Genomic DNA, 26,487 nt, shown 5'->3' with positions numbered 1-26,487 from the left:
TGAACCTTTCAGTTCCACAAGAGAAGTCCCTGAACCTTTCAGTTCCACAAGAGAAGTCCCTGAACCTTTCAGTTCCACAAGAGAAGTTCCTGAACCTTTTAGTTCTTGCAAGAGAAGTCCCTGAACCTTTTAGTTCCTCAAGAGAAGTCTCTGAACCTGTTAGTTCTTTAAAGAGAAGTCCCTGATCCTTTTAGTTCTTTCAAGAGAAGCCCCTGAACCTTTTAGGTCCTCAAGACAAGTCCCTGAACCTTTTAGTTCCTCAAGAGAAGTCCCTGAACCTTTTAGTTCCATGAAGAGAAGTCCCTGAACCTTTTAGTTCTTTCAAGAGAAGTCCCTGAACCTTTTAGTTCCTCAAGAGAAGTCCCTGAACCTTTTAGTTCCTCAAGTAAAAGTCCCTGAACCTTTTAGTTCTTTCAAGAGAAGTCCCTGAACCGTTTAGTTCCTCAAGAGAAGTCCCTGAACCTTTTAGTTCTTTGAAGAGAAGTCCCTGAAAATTTTAGTTCTATAAAGAGAAGTCCCTGAACCTTTTAGTATCTTTCAAGAAAAGTCCCTGAATCTTTTAGTTCCTGAAGAGAAGTCCCTGAACCTTTTAGGTCTATGAAGAGAAGTCCCTGAACCTTTTAGTTACTCAAGAGAAGTCCCTGAACCTTTTAGTTCTTGGACGAGAAGTTCCTGAACCTTTTAGTTCTTTGAAGAGAAGTTCCTGAACCTTTAAGTTCAATGAAGAGAAGTCCCTGAACCTTTTAGTTCTTTCAAGAGAAGTCCCTGAACTTTTTAGGTCCTCAAGAGAAATACCTGATCCTTTTAGTTCGATGAAGAGAAGTCCCTGAACCTTTTAGTTCTTTCAAGAGAAGTCACTGAACCTTTTAGTTCCTCAAGAGAAGTCCCTGAACCTTTTAGTTCCTCAAGAGAAGTCCCTGTACCTTTTAGTTCTTTCAAGAGAAGTCCCTGAACCTTTTAGTTCCTCAAGAGAAGTCCCTGAACCTTTTAGTTCTATGAAGAGAAGTCCCTGAACCTTTTAGTTCCATGAAGAGAAGTCCCTGAACCTTTTAGTTCTTTCAAGAGAAGTCCCTGAACCTTTTAGTTCTTTAAAGAGAAGTCCCTGAACCTTTTAGTTCTATGAGGAGAAGTCCCTGAACCTTTTAGTTCCTGAAGAGACGTCCCTGAACCTTTTAATTCTTTAAAGAGAAGTCCCTGAACCTTTTCGTTCCTCAAGAGACGTCCCTGAAACTTTTAGTTGCTGAAGAGAAGTCCATGAACCTTTTAGGTCTATGAAGAGAAGTCCCTGAACCTTTTAGTTCTATGAAGAGAAGTCCCTGAACCTTTTAGTTCTTGCAAGAGAAGTCCCGAAACCTTTTAGTTCTATAAAGACAAGTCCCTGAACCTTTTAGTTCTATGAAGAGAAGTCCCTGAACCTTTTAGTTCTATGAAGAGAAGTCCCTGAAGCTTTTAGTTCTATGAAGAGAAGTCCCTGAACCTTTTAGTTCTGAGAAGAGAAGTCCCTTAACCTTTTAGTATCTTTCAAGACAAGTCCCTGAACCTTTTAGTTCTATGAAGAGAAGTCCCTGAACCTTTTAGTTCCTGAAGAGAAGTCCCTGAACTACTTAGTTCTTTGAAGCGAAGTCCCTCAACCTTTTATTTCTATGAAGTGATAGCCCTGAACCTTTTAGTTCCTCAAGAGAAGTCCCTGAACCTTTTAGGTACTCAAGAGAAGTCCTTGAACCTTTTAGTTCTTGCAAGAGAAGTCCCTGAACCTTTTAGTTCCATGAAGAGAAGTCCCTGAACCTTTTAGTTCATTTAAGAGAAGTCCCTGAACCTTTTAGTTCCTCAAGAGAAGTCCCTGAACCTTTTAGTTCCTCAAGTAAAAGTCCGTGAACCTTTTAGTTCTTTCAAGAGAAGTCCCTGAACCTTTTAGTTCCTCAAGAGAAGTCCCTGAACCTTTTAGTTCTATGAAGAGAAGTCCCTGAACCTTTTAGTTCTATAAAGTCAAGTCCCTGAACCTTTTAGTTCTATGAAGAGAAGTCCCTGAACCTTTTAGTTCCTCAAGAGAAGTCTCTGAACCTTTTAGTTCTATGAAGAGAAGTCCCTGAACCTTTTAGTTCCATGAAGAGAAGTCCCTGAACCTTTTAGTTCTTTCAAGAGAAGTCCCTGAACCTGTTAGGTCCTCAAGAGAAGTCCTTGAACCTTTTAGCTCTTGCAAGAGAAGTCCCTTAACCTTTTAGTTCTTTCAAGAGAAGTCCCTGAACCTTTTAGTTCTATGAAGAGAAGTCCCTGAACCTTTTAGTTCTTTCAAGAGAAGTCCCTGAACCTTTTAGGTACTCAAGAGAAGTCCCTGAACATTTTACTTCATGGAGGAGAAGTTCCAGAAACTTTTAGTTCTTTAAAGAGAGGTCCCTGAACCTTTTAGGTCCTGAAGAGAAGTCCCTGAACCTTTTAGTTCTTTCAAGAGAAGTCCCTGAACCTTTTAGTTCTATGACGAGAAGTCCCTTAACCTTTTAGTTCTTTCAAGAAAAGTCCCTGAACCTTTTAGTTCCTGAAGAGAAGTCCCTGAACCTTTTAGTTCTTTCAAGAGAAGTCCCTGAACCTTTTAGTTCTATGACGAGAAGTCCCTTAACCTTTTAGTTCTTTCAAGAAAAGTCCCTGAACCTTTTAGTTCTTGGAAGAGAAGTTCCTGATCCTTTTAGCTCTGAGAAGAGAAGTCCCTGAACCTTTTAGTATCTTTCAAGAGAAGTCCCTGAACCTTTTATTTCTATGAAGAGAAGTCCCTGAACCTTTTAGTTCCTGAAGAGAAGTCCCTGAACTATTTAGTTCTTTGAAGCGAAGTCCCTGAACCTTTTAGTTACTCAAGAGAAGTCCCTGAACCTTTCAGTTCCTCAAGAGAAGTCCCTGAACCTTTTAGTTCCTCAAGTAAAAGTCCCTGAACCTTTTAGTTCTTTCAAGAGAAGTCCCTGAACCTTTTAGTTCTATGAAGAGAAGTCCCTGAACCTTTTAGTTCCTCAAGAGAAGTCCCTGAACCTTGTAGTTCTTTAAAGAGAAGTCCTTGATCCTGTTAGTTCTTTAAAGAGAAGTCCCTGATCCTTTAAGTTCTTTCAAGAGAAGTCCCTGAACCTTTTAGTTACTCAAGAGAAGTCCCTGAACCTTTTAGTTCCTCAAGAGAAGTCCCTGAACCTTTTAGTTCCATGAAGAGAAGTCCCTGAACCTTTTAGTTCTTTTAAGAGAAGTCCCTGAACCTTTTAGTTCCTCAAGAGAAGTCCCTGAACCTTTTAGTTCCTCAAGTAAAAGTCCGTGAACCTTTTAGTTCTTTCAAGAGAAGTCCCTGAACCTTTTAGTTCCTCAAGAGAAGTGCCTGAACCTTCTAGTTCTTTGAGGAGAAGTCCCTGAACCTTTTAGTTCTTTCAAGAGAAGTCCCTGAACCTTTTAGTTCTTTCAAGAGAAGTCCCTGAACCTTTTAGGTACTCAAGAGAAGTCCTTGAACCTTTTAGTTCTTGCAAGAGAAATCCCTGAACCTTTTAGTTATATAAAGAGAAGTCCCTGAACCTTTTAGTTCTATGAAGAGAAGTCCCTGAACCTTTTAGTTCCTGAAGAGAAGTCCCTGAACCTTTTAGTTCCTGAAGAGAAGTCCCTGAACCTTTTAGTTCTTTAAAGAGAAGTCCCTGAACCTTTTAGTTCTATGAGGAGAAGTCCCTGAACCTTTTAGTTCCTGAAGAGACGTCCCTGAACCTTTTAATTCTTTAAAGAGAAGTCCCTGAACCTTTTCGTTCCTCAAGAGACGTCCCTGAAACTTTTAGTTGCTGAAGAGAAGTCCATGAACCTTTTAGGTCTATGAAGAGAAGTCCCTGAACCTTTTAGTTCTATGAAGAGAAGTCCCTGAACATTTTAGTTCTTGCAAGAGAAGGCCCGAAACCTTTTAGTTCTATAAAGACAAGTCCCTGAACCTTTTAGTTCTATGAAGAGAAGTCCCTGAACCTTTTAGTTCTATGAAGAGAAGTCCCTGAAGCTTTTAGTTCTATGAAGAGAAGTCCCTGAACCTTTTAGTTCTGAGAAGAGAAGTCCCTTAACCTTTTAGTATCTTTCAAGACAAGTCCCTGAACCTTTTAGTTCTATGAAGAGAAGTCCCTGAACCTTTTAGTTCCATGAAGAGAAGTCCCTGAACCTTTTAGTTCTTTCAAGAGAAGTCCCTGAACCTTTCAGTTCCTCAAGAGAAGTCCCTGAACCTTTAAGTTCTATGAAGAGAAGTCCCTGAACCTTTTAGTTCTATAAAGACAAGTCCCTGAACCTTTTAGTTCTATGAAGAGAAGTCCCTGAACCTTTTAGTTCTTTCAAGAGAAGTCCCTGAACCTTTTAGTTCTATGACGAGAAGTCCCTTAACCTTTTAGTTCTTTCAAGAAAAGTCCCTGAACCTTTCAGTTCCACAAGAGAAGTCCCTGAACCTTTCAGTTCCACAAGAGAAGTCCCTGAACCTTTCAGTTCCACAAGAGAAGTTCCTGAACCTTTTAGTTCTTGCAAGAGAAGTCCCTGAACCTTTTAGTTCCTCAAGAGAAGTCTCTGAACCTGTTAGTTCTTTAAAGAGAAGTCCCTGATCCTTTTAGTTCTTTCAAGAGAAGCCCCTGAACCTTTTAGGTCCTCAAGACAAGTCCCTGAACCTTTTAGTTCCTCAAGAGAAGTCCCTGAACCTTTTAGTTCCATGAAGAGAAGTCCCTGAACCTTTTAGTTCTTTCAAGAGAAGTCCCTGAACCTTTTAGTTCCTCAAGAGAAGTCCCTGAACCTTTTAGTTCCTCAAGTAAAAGTCCCTGAACCTTTTAGTTCTTTCAAGAGAAGTCCCTGAACCGTTTAGTTCCTCAAGAGAAGTCCCTGAACCTTTTAGTTCTTTGAAGAGAAGTCCCTGAAAATTTTAGTTCTATAAAGAGAAGTCCCTGAACCTTTTAGTATCTTTCAAGAAAAGTCCCTGAATCTTTTAGTTCCTGAAGAGAAGTCCCTGAACCTTTTAGGTCTATGAAGAGAAGTCCCTGAACCTTTTAGTTACTCAAGAGAAGTCCCTGAACCTTTTAGTTCTTGGACGAGAAGTTCCTGAACCTTTTAGTTCTTTGAAGAGAAGTTCCTGAACCTTTAAGTTCAATGAAGAGAAGTCCCTGAACCTTTTAGTTCTTTCAAGAGAAGTCCCTGAACTTTTTAGGTCCTCAAGAGAAATACCTGATCCTTTTAGTTCGATGAAGAGAAGTCCCTGAACCTTTTAGTTCTTTCAAGAGAAGTCACTGAACCTTTTAGTTCCTCAAGAGAAGTCCCTGAACCTTTTAGTTCCTCAAGAGAAGTCCCTGTACCTTTTAGTTCTTTCAAGAGAAGTCCCTGAACCTTTTAGTTCCTCAAGAGAAGTCCCTGAACCTTTTAGTTCTATGAAGAGAAGTCCCTGAACCTTTTAGTTCCATGAAGAGAAGTCCCTGAACCTTTTAGTTCTTTCAAGAGAAGTCCCTGAACCTTTTAGTTCTTTAAAGAGAAGTCCCTGAACCTTTTAGTTCTATGAGGAGAAGTCCCTGAACCTTTTAGTTCCTGAAGAGACGTCCCTGAACCTTTTAATTCTTTAAAGAGAAGTCCCTGAACCTTTTCGTTCCTCAAGAGACGTCCCTGAAACTTTTAGTTGCTGAAGAGAAGTCCATGAACCTTTTAGGTCTATGAAGAGAAGTCCCTGAACCTTTTAGTTCTATGAAGAGAAGTCCCTGAACCTTTTAGTTCTTGCAAGAGAAGTCCCGAAACCTTTTAGTTCTATAAAGACAAGTCCCTGAACCTTTTAGTTCTATGAAGAGAAGTCCCTGAACCTTTTAGTTCTATGAAGAGAAGTCCCTGAAGCTTTTAGTTCTATGAAGAGAAGTCCCTGAACCTTTTAGTTCTGAGAAGAGAAGTCCCTTAACCTTTTAGTATCTTTCAAGACAAGTCCCTGAACCTTTTAGTTCTATGAAGAGAAGTCCCTGAACCTTTTAGTTCCTGAAGAGAAGTCCCTGAACTACTTAGTTCTTTGAAGCGAAGTCCCTCAACCTTTTATTTCTATGAAGTGATAGCCCTGAACCTTTTAGTTCCTCAAGAGAAGTCCCTGAACCTTTTAGGTACTCAAGAGAAGTCCTTGAACCTTTTAGTTCTTGCAAGAGAAGTCCCTGAACCTTTTAGTTCCATGAAGAGAAGTCCCTGAACCTTTTAGTTCATTTAAGAGAAGTCCCTGAACCTTTTAGTTCCTCAAGAGAAGTCCCTGAACCTTTTAGTTCCTCAAGTAAAAGTCCGTGAACCTTTTAGTTCTTTCAAGAGAAGTCCCTGAACCTTTTAGTTCCTCAAGAGAAGTCCCTGAACCTTTTAGTTCTTTGAAGAGAAGTCTCTGAACATTTTAGTTCTATAAAGAGAAGTCCCTGAACCTTTTAGTTCTTTCAAGAGAAGTCCCTGAACCTTTTAGGTACTCAAGAGAAGTCCTTGAACCTTTTAGTTCTTGCAAGAGAAATCCCTGAACCTTTTAGTTATATAAAGAGAAGTCCCTGAACCTTTTAGTTCTATGAAGAGAAGTCCCTGAACCTTTTAGTTCCTGAAGAGAAGTCCCTGAACCTTTTAGTTCTTTAAAGAGAAGTCCCTGAACCTTTTAGTTCTATGACGAGAAGTCCCTGAACCTTTTAGTTCCTGAAGAGACGTCCCTGAACCTTTCAATTCTTTAAAGAGAAGTCCCTGAACCTTTTCGTTCCTCAAGAGACGTCCCTGAAACTTTTAGTTGCTGAAGAGAAGTCCATGAACCTTTTAGGTCTATGAAGAGAAGTCCCTGAACCTTTTAGTTCTATGAAGAGAAGTCCCTGAACCTTTTAGTTCTTGCAAGAGAAGTCCCGAAACCTTTTAGTTCTATAAAGACAAGTCCCTGAACCTTTTAGTTCTATGAAGAGAAGTCCCTGAACCTTTTAGTTCTATGAAGAGAAGTCCCTGAAGCTTTTAGTTCTATGAAGAGAAGTCCCTGAACCTTTTAGTACTGAGAAGAGAAGTCCCTTAACCTTTTAGTATCTTTCAAGACAAGTCCCTGAACCTTTTAGTTCTATGAAGAGAAGTCCCTGAACCTTTTAGTTCCTGAAGAGAAGTCCCTGAACTACTTAGTTCTTTGAAGCGAAGTCCCTCAACCTTTTATTTCTATGAAGAGATAGCCCTGAACCTTTTAGTTCCTCAAGAGAAGTCCCTGAACCTTGTAGTTCTTTAAAGAGAAGTCCTTGATCATGTTAGTTCTTTAAAGAGAAGTCCCTGATCCTTTTAGTTCTTTCAAGAGAAGTCCCTGAACCTTTTAGTTCTTTCAAGAGAAGTCACTGAACCTTTTAGTTCCTCAAGAGAAGTCCCTGAACCTTTTAGTTCCTCAAGAGAAGTCCCTGTACCTTTTAGTTCTTTCAAGAGAAGTCCCTGAACCTTTTAGTTCCTCAAGAGAAGTCCCTGAACCTTTTAGTTCTATGAAGAGAAGTCCCTGAACCTTTTAGTTCCATGAAGAGAAGTCCCTGAACCTTTTAGTTCTTTCAAGAGAAGTCCCTGAACCTTTCAGTTCCTCAAGAGAAGTCCCTGAACCTTTTAGTTCTATGAAGAGAAGTCCCTGAACCTTTTAGTTCTATAAAGTCAAGTCCCTGAACCTTTTAGTTCTATGAAGAGAAGTCCCTGAACCTTTTAGTTCTTTCAAGAGAAGTCCCTGAACCTTTTAGGTACTCAAGAGAAGTCCCTGAACATTTTACTTCATGGAGGAGAAGTTCCAGAAACTTTTAGTTCTTTAAAGAGAGGTCCCTGAACCTTTTAGGTCCTGAAGAGAAGTCCCTGAACCTTTTAGTTCTTTCAAGAGAAGTCCCTGAACCTTTTAGTTCTATGACGAGAAGTCCCTTAACCTTTTAGTTCTTTCAAGAAAAGTCCCTGAACCTTTTAGTTCCTGAAGAGAAATCCCTGAACTATTTACATCTATGAAGTGAAGTCCCTGAACCTTTTAGTTCTTGGAAGAGAAGTTCCTGATCCTTTTAGCTCTGAGAAGAGAAGTCCCTGAACCTTTTAGTATCTTTCAAGAGAAGTCCCTGAACCTTTTATTTCTATGAAGAGAAGTCCCTGAACCTTTTAGTTCCTGAAGAGAAGTCCCTGAACTATTTAGTTCTTTGAAGCGAAGTCCCTGAACCTTTTAGTTACTCAAGAGAAGTCCCTGAACCTTTCAGTTCCTCAAGAGAAGTCCCTGAACCTTTTAGTTCCTCAAGTAAAAGTCCCTGAACCTTTTAGTTCTTTCAAGAGAAGTCCCTGAACCTTTTAGTTCTATGAAGAGAAGTCCCTGAACCTTTTAGTTCCTGAAGAGAAGTCCCTGAACCTTTTAGTTCCTGAAGAGAAGTCCCTGAACCTTTTAGTTCTTTAAAGAGAAGTCCCTGAACCTTTTAGTTCTATGAGGAGAAGTCCCTGAACCTTTTAGTTCCTGAAGAGACGTCCCTGAACCTTTTAATTCTTTAAAGAGAAGTCCCTGAACCTTTTCGTTCCTCAAGAGACGTCCCTGAAACTTTTAGTTGCTGAAGAGAAGTCCATGAACCTTTTAGGTCTATGAAGAGAAGTCCCTGAACCTTTTAGTTCTATGAAGAGAAGTCCCTGAACATTTTAGTTCTTGCAAGAGAAGGCCCGAAACCTTTTAGTTCTATAAAGACAAGTCCCTGAACCTTTTAGTTCTATGAAGAGAAGTCCCTGAACCTTTTAGTTCTATGAAGAGAAGTCCCTGAAGCTTTTAGTTCTATGAAGAGAAGTCCCTGAACCTTTTAGTTCTGAGAAGAGAAGTCCCTTAACCTTTTAGTATCTTTCAAGACAAGTCCCTGAACCTTTTAGTTCTATGAAGAGAAGTCCCTGAACCTTTTAGTTCCATGAAGAGAAGTCCCTGAACCTTTTAGTTCTTTCAAGAGAAGTCCCTGAACCTTTCAGTTCCTCAAGAGAAGTCCCTGAACCTTTAAGTTCTATGAAGAGAAGTCCCTGAACCTTTTAGTTCTATAAAGAGAAGTCCCTGAACCTTTTAGTTCTATGAAGAGAAGTCCCTGAACCTTTTAGTTCTTTCAAGAGAAGTCCCTGAACCTTTTAGTTCTATGACGAGAAGTCCCTTAACCTTTTAGTTCTTTCAAGAAAAGTCCCTGAACCTTTCAGTTCCACAAGAGAAGTCCCTGAACCTTTCAGTTCCACAAGAGAAGTCCCTGAACCTTTCAGTTCCACAAGAGAAGTTCCTGAACCTTTTAGTTCTTGCAAGAGAAGTCCCTGAACCTTTTAGTTCCTCAAGAGAAGTCTCTGAACCTGTTAGTTCTTTAAAGAGAAGTCCCTGATCCTTTTAGTTCTTTCAAGAGAAGCCCCTGAACCTTTTAGTTCCTCAAGACAAGTCCCTGAACCTTTTAGTTCCTCAAGAGAAGTCCCTGAACCTTTTAGTTCCATGAAGAGAAGTCCCTGAACCTTTTAGTTCTTTCAAGAGAAGTCCCTGAACCTTTTAGTTCCTCAAGAGAAGTCCCTGAACCTTTTAGTTCCTCAAGTAAAAGTCCCTGAACCTTTTAGTTCTTTCAAGAGAAGTCCCTGAACCGTTTAGTTCCTCAAGAGAAGTCCCTGAACCTTTTAGTTCTTTGAAGAGAAGTCCCTGAAAATTTTAGTTCTATAAAGAGAAGTCCCTGAACCTTTTAGTATCTTTCAAGAAAAGTCCCTGAATCTTTTAGTTCCTGAAGAGAAGTCCCTGAACCTTTTAGGTCTATGAAGAGAAGTCCCTGAACCTTTTAGTTACTCAAGAGAAGTCCCTGAACCTTTTAGTTCTTGGACGAGAAGTTCCTGAACCTTTTAGTTCTTTGAAGAGAAGTTCCTGAACCTTTAAGTTCAATGAAGAGAAGTCCCTGAACCTTTTAGTTCTTTCAAGAGAAGTCCCTGAACTTTTTAGGTCCTCAAGAGAAATACCTGATCCTTTTAGTTCGATGAAGAGAAGTCCCTGAACCTTTTAGTTCTTTCAAGAGAAGTCACTGAACCTTTTAGTTCCTCAAGAGAAGTCCCTGAACCTTTTAGTTCCTCAAGAGAAGTCCCTGTACCTTTTAGTTCTTTCAAGAGAAGTCCCTGAACCTTTTAGTTCCTCAAGAGAAGTCCCTGAACCTTTTAGTTCTATGAAGAGAAGTCCCTGAACCTTTTAGTTCCATGAAGAGAAGTCCCTGAACCTTTTATTTCTATGAAGAGATAGCCCTGAACCTTTTAGTTCCATGAAGAGAAGTCCCTGAACCTTTTAGGTCTATGAAGAGAAGTCCCTGAACCTTTTAGTTACTCAAGAGAAGTCCCTGAACCTTTTAGTTCTTGGACGAGAAGTTCCTGAACCTTTTAGTTCTTTGAAGAGAAGTTCCTGAACCTTTAAGTTCAATGAAGAGAAGTCCCTGAACCTTTTAGTTCTTTCAAGAGAAGTCCCTGAACTTTTTAGGTCCTCAAGAGAAATACCTGATCCTTTTAGTTCGATGAAGATAAGTCCCTGAACCTTTTAGTTCTTTCAAGAGAAGTCACTGAACCTTTTAGTTCCTCAAGAGAAGTCCCTGAACCTTTTAGTTCCTCAAGAGAAGTCCCTGTACCTTTTAGTTCTTTCAAGAGAAGTCCCTGAACCTTTTAGTTCCTCAAGAGAAGTCCCTGAACCTTTTAGTTCTATGAAGAGAAGTCCCTGAACCTTTTAGTTCCATGAAGAGAAGTCCCTGAACCTTTTAGTTCTTTCAAGAGAAGTCCCTGAACCTTTCAGTTCCTCAAGAGAAGTCCCTGAACCTTTTAGTTCTATGAAGAGAAGTCCCTGAACCTTTTAGTTCTATAAAGTCAAGTCCCTGAACCTTTTAGTTCTATGAAGAGAAGTCCCTGAACCTTTTAGTTCTTAGAAGAGAAGTCCCTGAACCTTTTAGTTCTTTAAAGAGAAGTCCTTGATCCTGTTAGTTCTTTAAAGAGAAGTCCCTGATCCTTTAAGTTCTTTCAAGAGAAGTCCCTGAACCTTTTAGTTACTCAAGAGAAGTCCCTGAACCTTTTAGTTCCTCAAGAGAAGTCCCTGAACCTTTTAGTTCCATGAAGAGAAGTCCCTGAACCTTTTAGTTCTTTTAAGAGAAGTCCCTGAACCTTTTAGTTCCTCAAGAGAAGTCCCTGAACCTTTTAGTTCCTCAAGTAAAAGTCCGTGAACCTTTTAGTTCTTTCAAGAGAAGTCCCTGAACCTTTTAGTTCCTCAAGAGAAGTGCCTGAACCTTCTAGTTCTTTGAGGAGAAGTCCCTGAACCTTTTAGTTCTTTCAAGAGAAGTCCCTGAACCTTTTAGTTCTTTCAAGAGAAGTCCCTGAACCTTTTAGGTACTCAAGAGAAGTCCTTGAACCTTTTAGTTCTTGCAAGAGAAATCCCTGAACCTTTTAGTTATATAAAGAGAAGTCCCTGAACCTTTTAGTTCTATGAAGAGAAGTCCCTGAACCTTTTAGTTCCTGAAGAGAAGTCCCTGAACCTTTTAGTTCCTGAAGAGAAGTCCCTGAACCTTTTAGTTCTTTAAAGAGAAGTCCCTGAACCTTTTAGTTCTATGAGGAGAAGTCCCTGAACCTTTTAGTTCCTGAAGAGACGTCCCTGAACCTTTTAATTCTTTAAAGAGAAGTCCCTGAACCTTTTCGTTCCTCAAGAGACGTCCCTGAAACTTTTAGTTGCTGAAGAGAAGTCCATGAACCTTTTAGGTCTATGAAGAGAAGTCCCTGAACCTTTTAGTTCTATGAAGAGAAGTCCCTGAACATTTTAGTTCTTGCAAGAGAAGGCCCGAAACCTTTTAGTTCTATAAAGACAAGTCCCTGAACCTTTTAGTTCTATGAAGAGAAGTCCCTGAACCTTTTAGTTCTATGAAGAGAAGTCCCTGAAGCTTTTAGTTCTATGAAGAGAAGTCCCTGAACCTTTTAGTTCTGAGAAGAGAAGTCCCTTAACCTTTTAGTATCTTTCAAGACAAGTCCCTGAACCTTTTAGTTCTATGAAGAGAAGTCCCTGAACCTTTTAGTTCCATGAAGAGAAGTCCCTGAACCTTTTAGTTCTTTCAAGAGAAGTCCCTGAACCTTTCAGTTCCTCAAGAGAAGTCCCTGAACCTTTAAGTTCTATGAAGAGAAGTCCCTGAACCTTTTAGTTCTATAAAGACAAGTCCCTGAACCTTTTAGTTCTATGAAGAGAAGTCCCTGAACCTTTTAGTTCTTTCAAGAGAAGTCCCTGAACCTTTTAGTTCTATGACGAGAAGTCCCTTAACCTTTTAGTTCTTTCAAGAAAAGTCCCTGAACCTTTCAGTTCCACAAGAGAAGTCCCTGAACCTTTCAGTTCCACAAGAGAAGTCCCTGAACCTTTCAGTTCCACAAGAGAAGTTCCTGAACCTTTTAGTTCTTGCAAGAGAAGTCCCTGAACCTTTTAGTTCCTCAAGAGAAGTCTCTGAACCTGTTAGTTCTTTAAAGAGAAGTCCCTGATCCTTTTAGTTCTTTCAAGAGAAGCCCCTGAACCTTTTAGTTCCTCAAGACAAGTCCCTGAACCTTTTAGTTCCTCAAGAGAAGTCCCTGAACCTTTTAGTTCCATGAAGAGAAGTCCCTGAACCTTTTAGTTCTTTCAAGAGAAGTCCCTGAACCTTTTAGTTCCTCAAGAGAAGTCCCTGAACCTTTTAGTTCCTCAAGTAAAAGTCCCTGAACCTTTTAGTTCTTTCAAGAGAAGTCCCTGAACCGTTTAGTTCCTCAAGAGAAGTCCCTGAACCTTTTAGTTCTTTGAAGAGAAGTCCCTGAAAATTTTAGTTCTATAAAGAGAAGTCCCTGAACCTTTTAGTATCTTTCAAGAAAAGTCCCTGAATCTTTTAGTTCCTGAAGAGAAGTCCCTGAACCTTTTAGGTCTATGAAGAGAAGTCCCTGAACCTTTTAGTTACTCAAGAGAAGTCCCTGAACCTTTTAGTTCTTGGACGAGAAGTTCCTGAACCTTTTAGTTCTTTGAAGAGAAGTTCCTGAACCTTTAAGTTCAATGAAGAGAAGTCCCTGAACCTTTTAGTTCTTTCAAGAGAAGTCCCTGAACTTTTTAGGTCCTCAAGAGAAATACCTGATCCTTTTAGTTCGATGAAGAGAAGTCCCTGAACCTTTTAGTTCTTTCAAGAGAAGTCACTGAACCTTTTAGTTCCTCAAGAGAAGTCCCTGAACCTTTTAGTTCCTCAAGAGAAGTCCCTGTACCTTTTAGTTCTTTCAAGAGAAGTCCCTGAACCTTTTAGTTCCTCAAGAGAAGTCCCTGAACCTTTTAGTTCTATGAAGAGAAGTCCCTGAACCTTTTAGTTCCATGAAGAGAAGTCCCTGAACCTTTTATTTCTATGAAGAGATAGCCCTGAACCTTTTAGTTCCATGAAGAGAAGTCCCTGAACCTTTTAGGTCTATGAAGAGAAGTCCCTGAACCTTTTAGTTACTCAAGAGAAGTCCCTGAACCTTTTAGTTCTTGGACGAGAAGTTCCTGAACCTTTTAGTTCTTTGAAGAGAAGTTCCTGAACCTTTAAGTTCAATGAAGAGAAGTCCCTGAACCTTTTAGTTCTTTCAAGAGAAGTCCCTGAACTTTTTAGGTCCTCAAGAGAAATACCTGATCCTTTTAGTTCGATGAAGATAAGTCCCTGAACCTTTTAGTTCTTTCAAGAGAAGTCACTGAACCTTTTAGTTCCTCAAGAGAAGTCCCTGAACCTTTTAGTTCCTCAAGAGAAGTCCCTGTACCTTTTAGTTCTTTCAAGAGAAGTCCCTGAACCTTTTAGTTCCTCAAGAGAAGTCCCTGAACCTTTTAGTTCTATGAAGAGAAGTCCCTGAACCTTTTAGTTCCATGAAGAGAAGTCCCTGAACCTTTTAGTTCTTTCAAGAGAAGTCCCTGAACCTTTCAGTTCCTCAAGAGAAGTCCCTGAACCTTTTAGTTCTATGAAGAGAAGTCCCTGAACCTTTTAGTTCTATAAAGTCAAGTCCCTGAACCTTTTAGTTCTATGAAGAGAAGTCCCTGAACCTTTTAGTTCCTCAAGAGAAGTCTCTGAACCTTTTAGTTCTATGAAGAGAAGTCCCTGAACCTTTTAGTTCCATGAAGAGAAGTCCCTGAACCTTTTAGTTCTTTCAAGAGAAGTCCCTGAACCTGTTAGGTCCTCAAGAGAAGTCCTTGAACCTTTTAGCTCTTGCAAGAGAAGTCCCTTAACCTTTTAGTTCTTTCAAGAGAAGTCCCTGAACCTTTTAGTTCTATGAAGAGAAGTCCCTGAACCTTTTAGTTCTTTCAAGAGAAGTCCCTGAACCTTTTAGGTACTCAAGAGAAGTCCCTGAACATTTTACTTCATGGAGGAGAAGTTCCAGAAACTTTTAGTTCTTTAAAGAGAGGTCCCTGAACCTTTTAGGTCCTGAAGAGAAGTCCCTGAACCTTTTAGTTCTTTCAAGAGAAGTCCCTGAACCTTTTAGTTCTATGACGAGAAGTCCCTTAACCTTTTAGTTCTTTCAAGAAAAGTCCCTGAACCTTTTAGTTCCTGAAGAGAAGTCCCTGAACCTTTTAGTTCTTTCAAGAGAAGTCCCTGAACCTTTTAGTTCTATGACGAGAAGTCCCTTAACCTTTTAGTTCTTTCAAGAAAAGTCCCTGAACCTTTTAGTTCTTGGAAGAGAAGTTCCTGATCCTTTTAGCTCTGAGAAGAGAAGTCCCTGAACCTTTTAGTATCTTTCAAGAGAAGTCCCTGAACCTTTTATTTCTATGAAGAGAAGTCCCTGAACCTTTTAGTTCCTGAAGAGAAGTCCCTGAACTATTTAGTTCTTTGAAGCGAAGTCCCTGAACCTTTTAGTTACTCAAGAGAAGTCCCTGAACCTTTCAGTTCCTCAAGAGAAGTCCCTGAACCTTTTAGTTCCTCAAGTAAAAGTCCCTGAACCTTTTAGTTCTTTCAAGGGAAGTCCCTGAACCTTTTAGTTCTATGAAGAGAAGTCCCTGAACCTTTTAGTTCCTCAAGAGAAGTCCCTGAACCTTGTAGTTCTTTAAAGAGAAGTCCTTGATCCTGTTAGTTCTTTAAAGAGAAGTCCCTGATCCTTTAAGTTCTTTCAAGAGAAGTCCCTGAACCTTTTAGTTACTCAAGAGAAGTCCCTGAACCTTTTAGTTCCTCAAGAGAAGTCCCTGAACCTTTTAGTTCCATGAAGAGAAGTCCCTGAACCTTTTAGTTCTTTTAAGAGAAGTCCCTGAACCTTTTAGTTCCTCAAGAGAAGTCCCTGAACCTTTTAGTTCCTCAAGTAAAAGTCCGTGAACCTTTTAGTTCTTTCAAGAGAAGTCCCTGAACCTTTTAGTTCCTCAAGAGAAGTGCCTGAACCTTCTAGTTCTTTGAGGAGAAGTCCCTGAACCTTTTAGTTCTTTCAAGAGAAGTCCCTGAACCTTTTAGTTCTTTCAAGAGAAGTCCCTGAACCTTTTAGGTACTCAAGAGAAGTCCTTGAACCTTTTAGTTCTTGCAAGAGAAATCCCTGAACCTTTTAGTTATATAAAGAGAAGTCCCTGAACCTTTTAGTTCTATGAAGAGAAGTCCCTGAACCTTTTAGTTCCTGAAGAGAAGTCCCTGAACCTTTTAGTTCCTGAAGAGAAGTCCCTGAACCTTTTAGTTCTTTAAAGAGAAGTCCCTGAACCTTTTAGTTCTATGAGGAGAAGTCCCTGAACCTTTTAGTTCCTGAAGAGACGTCCCTGAACCTTTTAATTCTTTAAAGAGAAGTCCCTGAACCTTTTCGTTCCTCAAGAGACGTCCCTGAAACTTTTAGTTGCTGAAGAGAAGTCCATGAACCTTTTAGGTCTATGAAGAGAAGTCCCTGAACCTTTTAGTTCTATGAAGAGAAGTCCCTGAACATTTTAGTTCTTGCAAGAGAAGGCCCGAAACCTTTTAGTTCTATAAAGACAAGTCCCTGAACCTTTTAGTTCTATGAAGAGAAGTCCCTGAACCTTTTAGTTCTATGAAGAGAAGTCCCTGAAGCTTTTAGTTCTATGAAGAGAAGTCCCTGAACCTTTTAGTTCTGAGAAGAGAAGTCCCTTAACCTTTTAGTATCTTTCAAGACAAGTCCCTGAACCTTTTAGTTCTATGAAGAGAAGTCCCTGAACCTTTTAGTTCCATGAAGAGAAGTCCCTGAACCTTTTAGTTCTTTCAAGAGAAGTCCCTGAACCTTTCAGTTCCTCAAGAGAAGTCCCTGAACCTTTAAGTTCTATGAAGAGAAGTCCCTGAACCTTTTAGTTCTATAAAGACAAGTCCCTGAACCTTTTAGTTCTATGAAGAGAAGTCCCTGAACCTTTTAGTTCTTTCAAGAGAAGTCCCTGAACCTTTTAGTTCTATGACGAGAAGTCCCTTAACCTTTTAGTTCTTTCAAGAAAAGTCCCTGAACCTTTCAGTTCCACAAGAGAAGTCCCTGAACCTTTCAGTTCCACAAGAGAAGTCCCTGAACCTTTCAGTTCCACAAGAGAAGTTCCTGAACCTTTTAGTTCTTGCAAGAGAAGTCCCTGAACCTTTTAGTTCCTCAAGAGAAGTCTCTGAACCTGTTAGTTCTTTAAAGAGAAGTCCCTGATCCTTTTAGTTCTTTCAAGAGAAGCCCCTGAACCTTTTAGGTCCTCAAGACAAGTCCCTGAACCTTTTAGTTCCTCAAGAGAAGTCCCTGAACCTTTTAGTTCCATGAAGAGAAGTCCCTGAACCTTTTAGTTCTTTCAAGAGAAGTCCCTGAACCTTTTAGTTCCTCAAGAGAAGTCCCTGAACCTTTTAGTTCCTCAAGTAAAAGTCCCTGAACCTTTTAGTTCTTTCAAGAGAAGTCCCTGAACCGTTTAGTTCCTCAAGAGAAGTCCCTGAACCTTTTAGTTCTTTGAAGAGAAGTCCCTGAAAATTTTAGTTCTATAAAGAGAAGTCCCTGAACCTTTTAGTATCTTTCAAGAAAAGTCCCTGAATCTTTTAGTTCCTGAAGAGAAGTCCCTGAACCTTTTAGGTCTATGAAGAGAAGTCCCTGAACCTTTTAGTTACTCAAGAGAAGTCCCTGAACCTTTTAGTTCTTGGACGAGAAGTTCCTGAACCTTTTAGTTCTTTGAAGAGAAGTTCCTGAACCTTTAAGTTCAATGAAGAGAAGTCCCTGAACCTTTTAGTTCTTTCAAGAGAAGTCCCTGAACTTTTTAGGTCCTCAAGAGAAATACCTGATCCTTTTAGTTCGATGAAGAGAAGTCCCTGAACCTTTTAGTTCTTTCAAGAGAAGTCACTGAACCTTTTAGTTCCTCAAGAGAAGTCCCTGAACCTTTTAGTTCCTCAAGAGAAGTCCCTGTACCTTTTAGTTCTTTCAAGAGAAGTCCCTGAACCTTTTAGTTCCTCAAGAGAAGTCCCTGAACCTTTTAGTTCTATGAAGAGAAGTCCCTGAACCTTTTAGTTCCATGAAGAGAAGTCCCTGAACCTTTTAGTTCTTTCAAGAGAAGTCCCTGAACCTTTTAGTTCTTTAAAGAGAAGTCCCTGAACCTTTTAGTTCTATGAGGAGAAGTCCCTGAACCTTTTAGTTCCTGAAGAGACGTCCCTGAACCTTTTAATTCTTTAAAGAGAAGTCCCTGAACCTTTTCGTTCCTCAAGAGACGTCCCTGAAACTTTTAGTTGCTGAAGAGAAGTCCATGAACCTTTTAGGTCTATGAAGAGAAGTCCCTGAACCTTTTAGTTCTATGAAGAGAAGTCCCTGAACCTTTTAGTTCTTGCAAGAGAAGTCCCGAAACCTTTTAGTTCTATAAAGACAAGTCCCTGAACCTTTTAGTTCTATGAAGAGAAGTCCCTGAACCTTTTAGTTCTATGAAGAGAAGTCCCTGAAGCTTTTAGTTCTATGAAGAGAAGTCCCTGAACCTTTTAGTTCTGAGAAGAGAAGTCCCTTAACCTTTTAGTATCTTTCAAGACAAGTCCCTGAACCTTTTAGTTCTATGAAGAGAAGTCCCTGAACCTTTTAGTTCCTGAAGAGAAGTCCCTGAACTACTTAGTTCTTTGAAGCGAAGTCCCTCAACCTTTTATTTCTATGAAGTGATAGCCCTGAACCTTTTAGTTCCTCAAGAGAAGTCCCTGAACCTTTTAGGTACTCAAGAGAAGTCCTTGAACCTTTTAGTTCTTGCAAGAGAAGTCCCTGAACCTTTTAGTTCCATGAAGAGAAGTCCCTGAACCTTTTAGTTCATTTAAGAGAAGTCCCTGAACCTTTTAGTTCCTCAAGAGAAGTCCCTGAACCTTTTAGTTCCTCAAGTAAAAGTCCGTGAACCTTTTAGTTCTTTCAAGAGAAGTCCCTGAACCTTTTAGTTCCTCAAGAGAAGTCCCTGAACCTTTTAGTTCTTTGAAGAGAAGTCTCTGAACATTTTAGTTCTATAAAGAGAAGTCCCTGAACCTTTTAGTTCTTTCAAGAGAAGTCCCTGAACCTTTTAGGTACTCAAGAGAAGTCCTTGAACCTTTTAGTTCTTGCAAGAGAAATCCCTGAACCTTTTAGTTATATAAAGAGAAGTCCCTGAACCTTTTAGTTCTATGAAGAGAAGTCCCTGAACCTTTTAGTTCCTGAAGAGAAGTCCCTGAACCTTTTAGTTCTTTAAAGAGAAGTCCCTGAACCTTTTAGTTCTATGACGAGAAGTCCCTGAACCTTTTAGTTCCTGAAGAGACGTCCCTGAACCTTTCAATTCTTTAAAGAGAAGTCCCTGAACCTTTTCGTTCCTCAAGAGACGTCCCTGAAACTTTTAGTTGCTGAAGAGAAGTCCATGAACCTTTTAGGTCTATGAAGAGAAGTCCCTGAACCTTTTAGTTCTATGAAGAGAAGTCCCTGAACCTTTTAGTTCTTGCAAGAGAAGTCCCGAAACCTTTTAGTTCTATAAAGACAAGTCCCTGAACCTTTTAGTTCTATGAAGAGAAGTCCCTGAACCTTTTAGTTCTATGAAGAGAAGTCCCTGAAGCTTTTAGTTCTATGAAGAGAAGTCCCTGAACCTTTTAGTACTGAGAAGAGAAGTCCCTTAACCTTTTAGTATCTTTCAAGACAAGTCCCTGAACCTTTTAGTTCTATGAAGAGAAGTCCCTGAACCTTTTAGTTCCTGAAGAGAAGTCCCTGAACTACTTAGTTCTTTGAAGCGAAGTCCCTCAACCTTTTATTTCTATGAAGAGATAGCCCTGAACCTTTTAGTTCCTCAAGAGAAGTCCCTGAACCTTGTAGTTCTTTAAAGAGAAGTCCTTGATCATGTTAGTTCTTTAAAGAGAAGTCCCTGATCCTTTTAGTTCTTTCAAGAGAAGTCCCTGAACCTTTTAGTTCTTTCAAGAGAAGTCACTGAACCTTTTAGTTCCTCAAGAGAAGTCCCTGAACCTTTTAGTTCCTCAAGAGAAGTCCCTGTACCTTTTAGTTCTTTCAAGAGAAGTCCCTGAACCTTTTAGTTCCTCAAGAGAAGTCCCTGAACCTTTTAGTTCTATGAAGAGAAGTCCCTGAACCTTTTAGTTCCATGAAGAGAAGTCCCTGAACCTTTTAGTTCTTTCAAGAGAAGTCCCTGAACCTTTCAGTTCCTCAAGAGAAGTCCCTGAACCTTTTAGTTCTATGAAGAGAAGTCCCTGAACCTTTTAGTTCTATAAAGTCAAGTCCCTGAACCTTTTAGTTCTATGAAGAGAAGTCCCTGAACCTTTTAGTTCTTTCAAGAGAAGTCCCTGAACCTTTTAGGTACTCAAGAGAAGTCCCTGAACATTTTACTTCATGGAGGAGAAGTTCCAGAAACTTTTAGTTCTTTAAAGAGAGGTCCCTGAACCTTTTAGGTCCTGAAGAGAAGTCCCTGAACCTTTTAGTTCTTTCAAGAGAAGTCCCTGAACCTTTTAGTTCTATGACGAGAAGTCCCTTAACCTTTTAGTTCTTTCAAGAAAAGTCCCTGAACCTTTTAGTTCCTGAAGAGAAATCCCTGAACTATTTACATCTATGAAGTGAAGTCCCTGAACCTTTTAGTTCTTGGAAGAGAAGTTCCTGATCCTTTTAGCTCTGAGAAGAGAAGTCCCTGAACCTTTTAGTATCTTTCAAGAGAAGTCCCTGAACCTTTTATTTCTATGAAGAGAAGTCCCTGAACCTTTTAGTTCCTGAAGAGAAGTCCCTGAACTATTTAGTTCTTTGAAGCGAAGTCCCTGAACCTTTTAGTTACTCAAGAGAAGTCCCTGAACCTTTCAGTTCCTCAAGAGAAGTCCCTGAACCTTTTAGTTCCTCAAGTAAAAGTCCCTGAACCTTTTAGTTCTTTCAAGAGAAGTCCCTGAACCTTTTAGTTCTATGAAGAGAAGTCCCTGAACCTTTTAGTTCCTCAAGAGAAGTCCCTGAACCTTGTAGTTCTTTAAAGAGAAGTCCTTGATCCTGTTAGTTCTTTAAAGAGAAGTCCCTGATCCTTTTAGTTCTTTCAAGAGAAGTCCCTGAACCTTTTAGTTACTCAAGAGAAGTCCCTGAACCTTTTAGTTCCTCAAGAGAAGTCCCTGAACCTTTTAGTTCCATGAAGAGAAGTCCCTGAACCTTTTAGTTCCTCAAGAGAAGTCCCTGAACCTTTTAGTTCCTCAAGTAAAAGTCCGTGAACCTTTTAGTTCTTTCAAGAGAAGTCCCTGAACCTTTTAGTTCCTCAAGAGAAGTGCCTGAACCTTCTAGTTCTTTGAGGAGAAGTCCCTGAACCTTTTAGTTCTTTCAAGAGAAGTCCCTGAACCTTTTAGTTCTTTCAAGAGAAGTCCCTGAACCTTTTAGGTACTCAAGAGAAGTCCTTGAACCTTTTAGTTCTTGCAAGAGAAATCCCTGAACCTTTTAGTTATATAAAGAGAAGTCCCTGAACCTTTTAGTTCTATGAAGAGAAGTCCCTGAACCTTTTAGTTCCTGAAGAGAAGTCCCTGAACCTTTTAGTTCCTGAAGAGAAGTCCCTGAACCTTTTAGTTCTTTAAAGAGAAGTCCCTGAACCTTTTAGTTCTATGAGGAGAAGTCCCTGAACCTTTTAGTTCCTGAAGAGACGTCCCTGAACCTTTTAATTCTTTAAAGAGAAGTCCCTGAACCTTTTCGTTCCTCAAGAGACGTCCCTGAAACTTTTAGTTGCTGAAGAGAAGTCCATGAACCTTTTAGGTCTATGAAGAGAAGTCCCTGAACCTTTTAGTTCTATGAAGAGAAGTCCCTGAACCTTTTAGTTCTTGCAAGAGAAGTCCCGAAACCTTTTAGTTCTATAAAGACAAGTCCCTGAACCTTTTAGTTCTATGAAGAGAAGTCCCTGAACCTTTTAGTTCTATGAAGAGAAGTCCCTGAAGCTTTTAGTTCTATGAAGAGAAGTCCCTGAACCTTTTAGTTCTGAGAAGAGAAGTCCCTTAACCTTTTAGTATCTTTCAAGACAAGTCCCTGAACCTTTTAGTTCTATGAAGAGAAGTCCCTGAACCTTTTAGTTCCTGAAGAGAATTCCCTGAACTACTTAGTTCTTTGAAGCGAAGTCCCTCAACCTTTTATTTCTATGAAGAGATAGCCCTGAACCTTTTAGTTCCTCAAGAGAAGTCCCTGAACCTTGTAGTTCTTGAAAGAGAAGTCCTTGATCCTGTTAGTTCTTTAAAGAGAAGTCCCTGATCCTTTTAGTTCTTTCAAGAGAAGTCCCTGAACATTTTAGTTCCTCAAGAGAAGTCCCTGAACCTTTTAGTTCCTCAAGAGAAGTCCCTGAACCTTTTAGTTCCATGAAGAGAAGTCCCTGAACCTTTTAGTTCATTTAAGAGAAGTCCCTGAACCTTTTAGTTCCTCAAGAGAAGTCCCTGAACCTTTTAGTTCCTCAAGTAAAAGTCCGTGAACCTTTTAGTTCTTTCAAGAGAAGTCCCTGAACCTTTTAGTTCCTCAAGAGAAGTCCCTGAACCTTTTAGTTCTTTGAAGAGAAGTCTCTGAACATTTTAGTTCTATAAAGAGAAGTCTCTGAACCTTTTAGTTCTTTCAAGAGAAGTCACTGAACCTTTTAGGTACTCAAGAGAAGTCCTTGAACCTTTTAGTTCTTGCAAGAGAAATCCCTGAACCTTTTAGTTATATAAAGAGAAGTCCCTGAACCTTTTAGTTCTATGAAGAGAAGTCCCTGAACCTTTTAGTTCCTGAAGAGAAGTCCCTGAACCTTTTAGTTCTTTAAAGAGAAGTCCCTGAACCTTTTAGTTCTATGAGGAGAAGTCCCTGAACCTTTTAGTTCCTGAAGAGACGTCCCTGAACCTTTTAATTCTTTAAAGAGAAGTCCCTGAACCTTTTCGTTCCTCAAGAGACGTCCCTGAAACTTTTAGTTGCTGAAGAGAAGTCCATGAACCTTTTAGGTCTATGAAGAGAAGTCCCTGAACCTTTTAGTTCTATGAAGAGAAGTCCCTGAACCTTTTAGTTCTTGCAAGAGAAGTCCCGAAACCTTTTAGTTCTATAAAGACAAGTCCCTGAACCTTTTAGTTCTATGAAGAGAAGTCCCTGAACCTTTTAGTTCTATGAAGAGAAGTCCCTGAAGCTTTTAGTTCTATGAAGAGAAGTCCCTGAACCTTTTAGTTCTGAGAAGAGAAGTCCCTTAACCTTTTAGTATCTTTCAAGACAAGTCCCTGAACCTTTTAGTTCTATGAAGAGAAGTCCCTGAACCTTTTAGTTCCTGAAGAGAAGTCCCTGAACTACTTAGTTCTTTGAAGCGAAGTCCCTCAACCTTTTATTTCTATGAAGAGATAGCCCTGAACCTTTTAGTTCCTCAAGAGAAGTCCCTGAACCTTGTAGTTCTTTAAAGAGAAGTCCTTGATCCTGTTAGTTCTTTAAAGAGAAGTCCCTGATCCTTTTAGTTCTTTCAAGAGAAGTCCCTGAACCTTTTAGTTCTTTCAAGAGAAGTCACTGAACCTTTTAGTTCCTCAAGAGAAGTCCCTGAACCTTTTAGTTCCTCAAGAGAAGTCCCTGTACCTTTTAGTTCTTTCAAGAGAAGTCCCTGAACCTTTTAGTTCCTCAAGAGAAGTCCCTGAACCTTTTAGTTCTATGAAGAGAAGTCCCTGAACCTTTTAGTTCCATGAAGAGAAGTCCCTGAACCTTTTAGTTCTTTCAAGAGAAGTCCCTGAACCTTTCAGTTCCTCAAGAGAAGTCCCTGAACCTTTTAGTTCTATGAAGAGAAGTCCCTGAACCTTTTAGTTCTATAAAGTCAAGTCCCTGAACCTTTTAGATCTATGAAGAGAAGTCCCTGAACCTTTTAGTTCTTTCAAGAGAAGTCCCTGAACCTTTTAGGTACTCAAGAGAAGTCCCTGAACATTTTACTTCATGGAGGAGAAGTTCCAGAAACTTTTAGTTCTTTAAAGAGAGGTCCCTGAACCTTTTAGGTCCTGAAGAGAAGTCCCTGAACCTTTTAGTTCTTTCAAGAGAAGTCCCTGAACCTTTTAGTTCTATGACGAGAAGTCCCTTAACCTTTTAGTTCTTTCAAGAAAAGTCCCTGAACCTTTTAGTTCCTGAAGAGAAGTCCCTGAACTATTTACTTCTATGAAGAGAAGTCCCTGAACCTTTTAGTTCTTGGAAGAGAAGTTCCTGATCCTTTTAGCTCTGAGAAGAGAAGTCCCTGAACCTTTTAGTATCTTTCAAGAGAAGTCCCTGAACCTTTTATTTCTATGAAGAGAAGTCCCTGAACCTTTTAGTTCCTGAAGAGAAGTCCCTGAACTATTTAGTTCTTTGAAGCGAAGTCCCTGAACCTTTTAGTTACTCAAGAGAAGTCCCTGAACCTTTCAGTTCCTCAAGAGAAGTCCCTGAACCTTTTAGTTCCTCAAGTAAAAGTCCCTGAACCTTTTAGTTCTTTCAAGAGAAGTCCCTGAACCTTTTAGTTCTATGAAGAGAAGTCCCTGAACCTTTTAGTTCCTCAAGAGAAGTCCCTGAACCTTGTAGTTCTTTAAAGAGAAGTCCTTGATCCTGTTAGTTCTTTAAAGAGAAGTCCCTGATCCTTTTAGTTCTTTCAAGAGAAGTCCCTGAACCTTTTAGTTACTCAAGAGAAGTCCCTGAACCTTTTAGTTCCTCAAGAGAAGTCCCTGAACCTTTTAGTTCCATGAAGAGAAGTCCCTGAACCTTTTAGTTCCTCAAGAGAAGTCCCTGAACCTTTTGGTTCTTTGAAGAGAAGTCCCTGAACCTTTTAGTTCCTCAAGAGAAGTCCCTGAACCTTTTAGTTCTTTAAAGAGAAGTCCCTGAACCTTTTAGTTCTTTAAAGAGAAGTCCCTGATCCTTTTAGTTCTATAAAGAGATAGCCCTTAACCATTTAGTTCCTGAAGAGAAGTCCCTGAACCTTTTAGTTCTTTAAAGAGAAGTCCCTGAACCTTTTTGTTCTATGAAGAGAAGTCTCTGAACCATTTAGTTCTATGAAGAGAAGTCCCTGAACCATTTAGTTCTATGAAGAGAAGTCCCTGAACCTTTTTGTTCTATGAAGAGAAGTCCCTGAACCTTTTAGTTCTGAGAAGAGAAGTCCCTGAACCTTTTAGGTCCTGAAGAAAAGTCCCTGAACCTTTTAGTTCTTTGAAGAGATGTCCCTGAACCTTTTAGTTCTATGAAGAGAAGTCGCTGAACCTTTTAGGTCTTGGATGTGAAGTCCCTGAACCTTTTAGTTCTTTGAAGTGAAGTCCCTGATCCTTTTAGTTCTTTGAAGAGAAGTCCCTGGACCTTTTAGTTCTATGAAGAGAAGTCCCTGAACCTTTTAGTTCTTGGACGAGAAGTTCCTGAACCTTTTAGTTCTTTGAAGAGAAGTCCCTGAACCTTTTAGTTCTATGAAGAGAAGTCCCTGAACCTTTTAGTTCTTTCAAGAGAAGTCCCTGAACCCTGTTGTTCTATGAAGAGAAGTCCCTGAACCTTTTAGTTCCTCAAGAGACTCCCTGAACCTTTTAGTTCCTGAAGAGAAGTCCATGAACCTTTTAGGTCTATGAAGAGAAGTCACTGAACCTTTTAGTTCTATGAACAGAAGTCCCTGAACTTTTAGTTCCTCAAGAGAAGTCCCTGAACCTTTTAGGTCTATGAAGAGAAGTCCCTGAACCTGTTAGTTCTCTGAAGAGTAGTCCCTGAACCTTTTAGTTCTTTAAAGAGAAGTCCCTGATCCTTTTAGTTCTTTCAAGAGAAGTCCCTGAACCTTTTAGTTCTATGAAGAGAAGTCCCTGAACCTTTTAGTTCTTTAAAGAGAAGTCCCTGAACCTTTTAGTTCTTTAAAGAGAAGTCGCTGATCCTTTTAGTTCTATGAAGAGAAGTCCCTGAAGCTTTTAGGTCCTGACGAGAAGTCCCTGAACCTTTCAGTTCTTTCAAGAGAAGTCCCTGAACCTTTTAGTTCTATGAAGAGAAGTCCTTGAAGCTTTTGGGTCCTGAAGAGAAGTCCCTGAACCTTTTAGTTCTTTCAAGAGAAGTCCCTGAACCTGTTAGTTCTATGAAGAGAAGTCCCTCAACCTTTTAGTTCTTGCAAGAGAAGTCCCTGAACCTTTTTGTTCCTCAAGAGAAGTCCCTGAACCTTTTAGTTCTTACAAGAGAAGTCCCTGAACCTTTTAGTTCTATAAAGAGAAGTCCCTGAACCTTTTAGTTCTATGAAGAGAAGTCCCTGAACCTTTTAGGTCTTGGATGTGAAGTCCCTGAACCTTTTAGTTCTTTGAAGTGAAGTCCCTGATCCTTTTAGTTCTTTGAAGAGAAGTCCTTGGACCTTTTAGTTCTATGAAGGGAAGTCCCTGAACCTTTTAGTTCGTGGACGAGAAGTTCCTGAACCTTTTAGTTCTTTGAAGAGAAGTCCCTGAACCTTTTAGTTCTATGAAGAGAAGTCCCTGAACCTTTTAGTTCTATGAAGAGAAGTCGCTGAACCTTTTAGGTCTTGGATGTGAAGTCCCTGAACCTTTTAGTTCTTTGAAGTGAAGTCCCTGATCCTTTTAGTTCTTTGAAGAGAAGTCCCTGGACCTTTTAGTTCTATGAAGAGAAGTCCCTGAACCTTTTAGTTCTTGGACGAGAAGTTCCTGAACCTTTTAGTTCTTTGAAGAGAAGTCCCTGAACCTTTTAGTTCTATGAAGAGAAGTCCCCGAACCTTTTAGTTCTTTAAAGAGAAGTCCCTGAACCCTGTTGTTCTATGAAGAGAAGTCCCTGAACCTTTTAGTTCCTCAAGAGACTCCCTGAACCTTTTAGTTCCTGAAGAGAAGTCCATGAACCTTTTAGGTCTATGAAGAGAAGTCACTGAACCTTTTAGTTCTATGAACAGAAGTCCCTGAACTTTTAGTTCCTCAAGAGAAGTCCCTGAACCTTTTAGGTCTATGAAGAGAAGTCCCTGAACCTGTTAGTTCTCTGAAGAGAAGTCCCTGAACCTTTTAGTTCTTTCAAGAGAAGTCCCTGAACCTGTTAGTTCTATGAAGAGAAGTCCCTGAACCTTTTAGTTCTATGAAGAGAAGTCCCTGAACCTGTTAGTTCTATGAAGAGAAGTCCCTGAACCTTTTAGTTCTATAAAGAGAAGTCCCTGAACCTTTTAGTTCTATGAAGAGAAGTCCCTGAACCTTTTAGTTCTATGAAGAGAAGTCCCTGAACCTTTTAGTTCTTTCAAGAGAA

The sequence above is a fragment of the Symphodus melops genome (assembly GCF_947650265.1).
Source record: "Symphodus melops genome assembly, chromosome: 12".
NCBI lineage: Eukaryota > Metazoa > Chordata > Actinopteri > Labriformes > Labridae > Symphodus > Symphodus melops.
Note: the sequence above shows the minus strand (reverse complement) of the source record.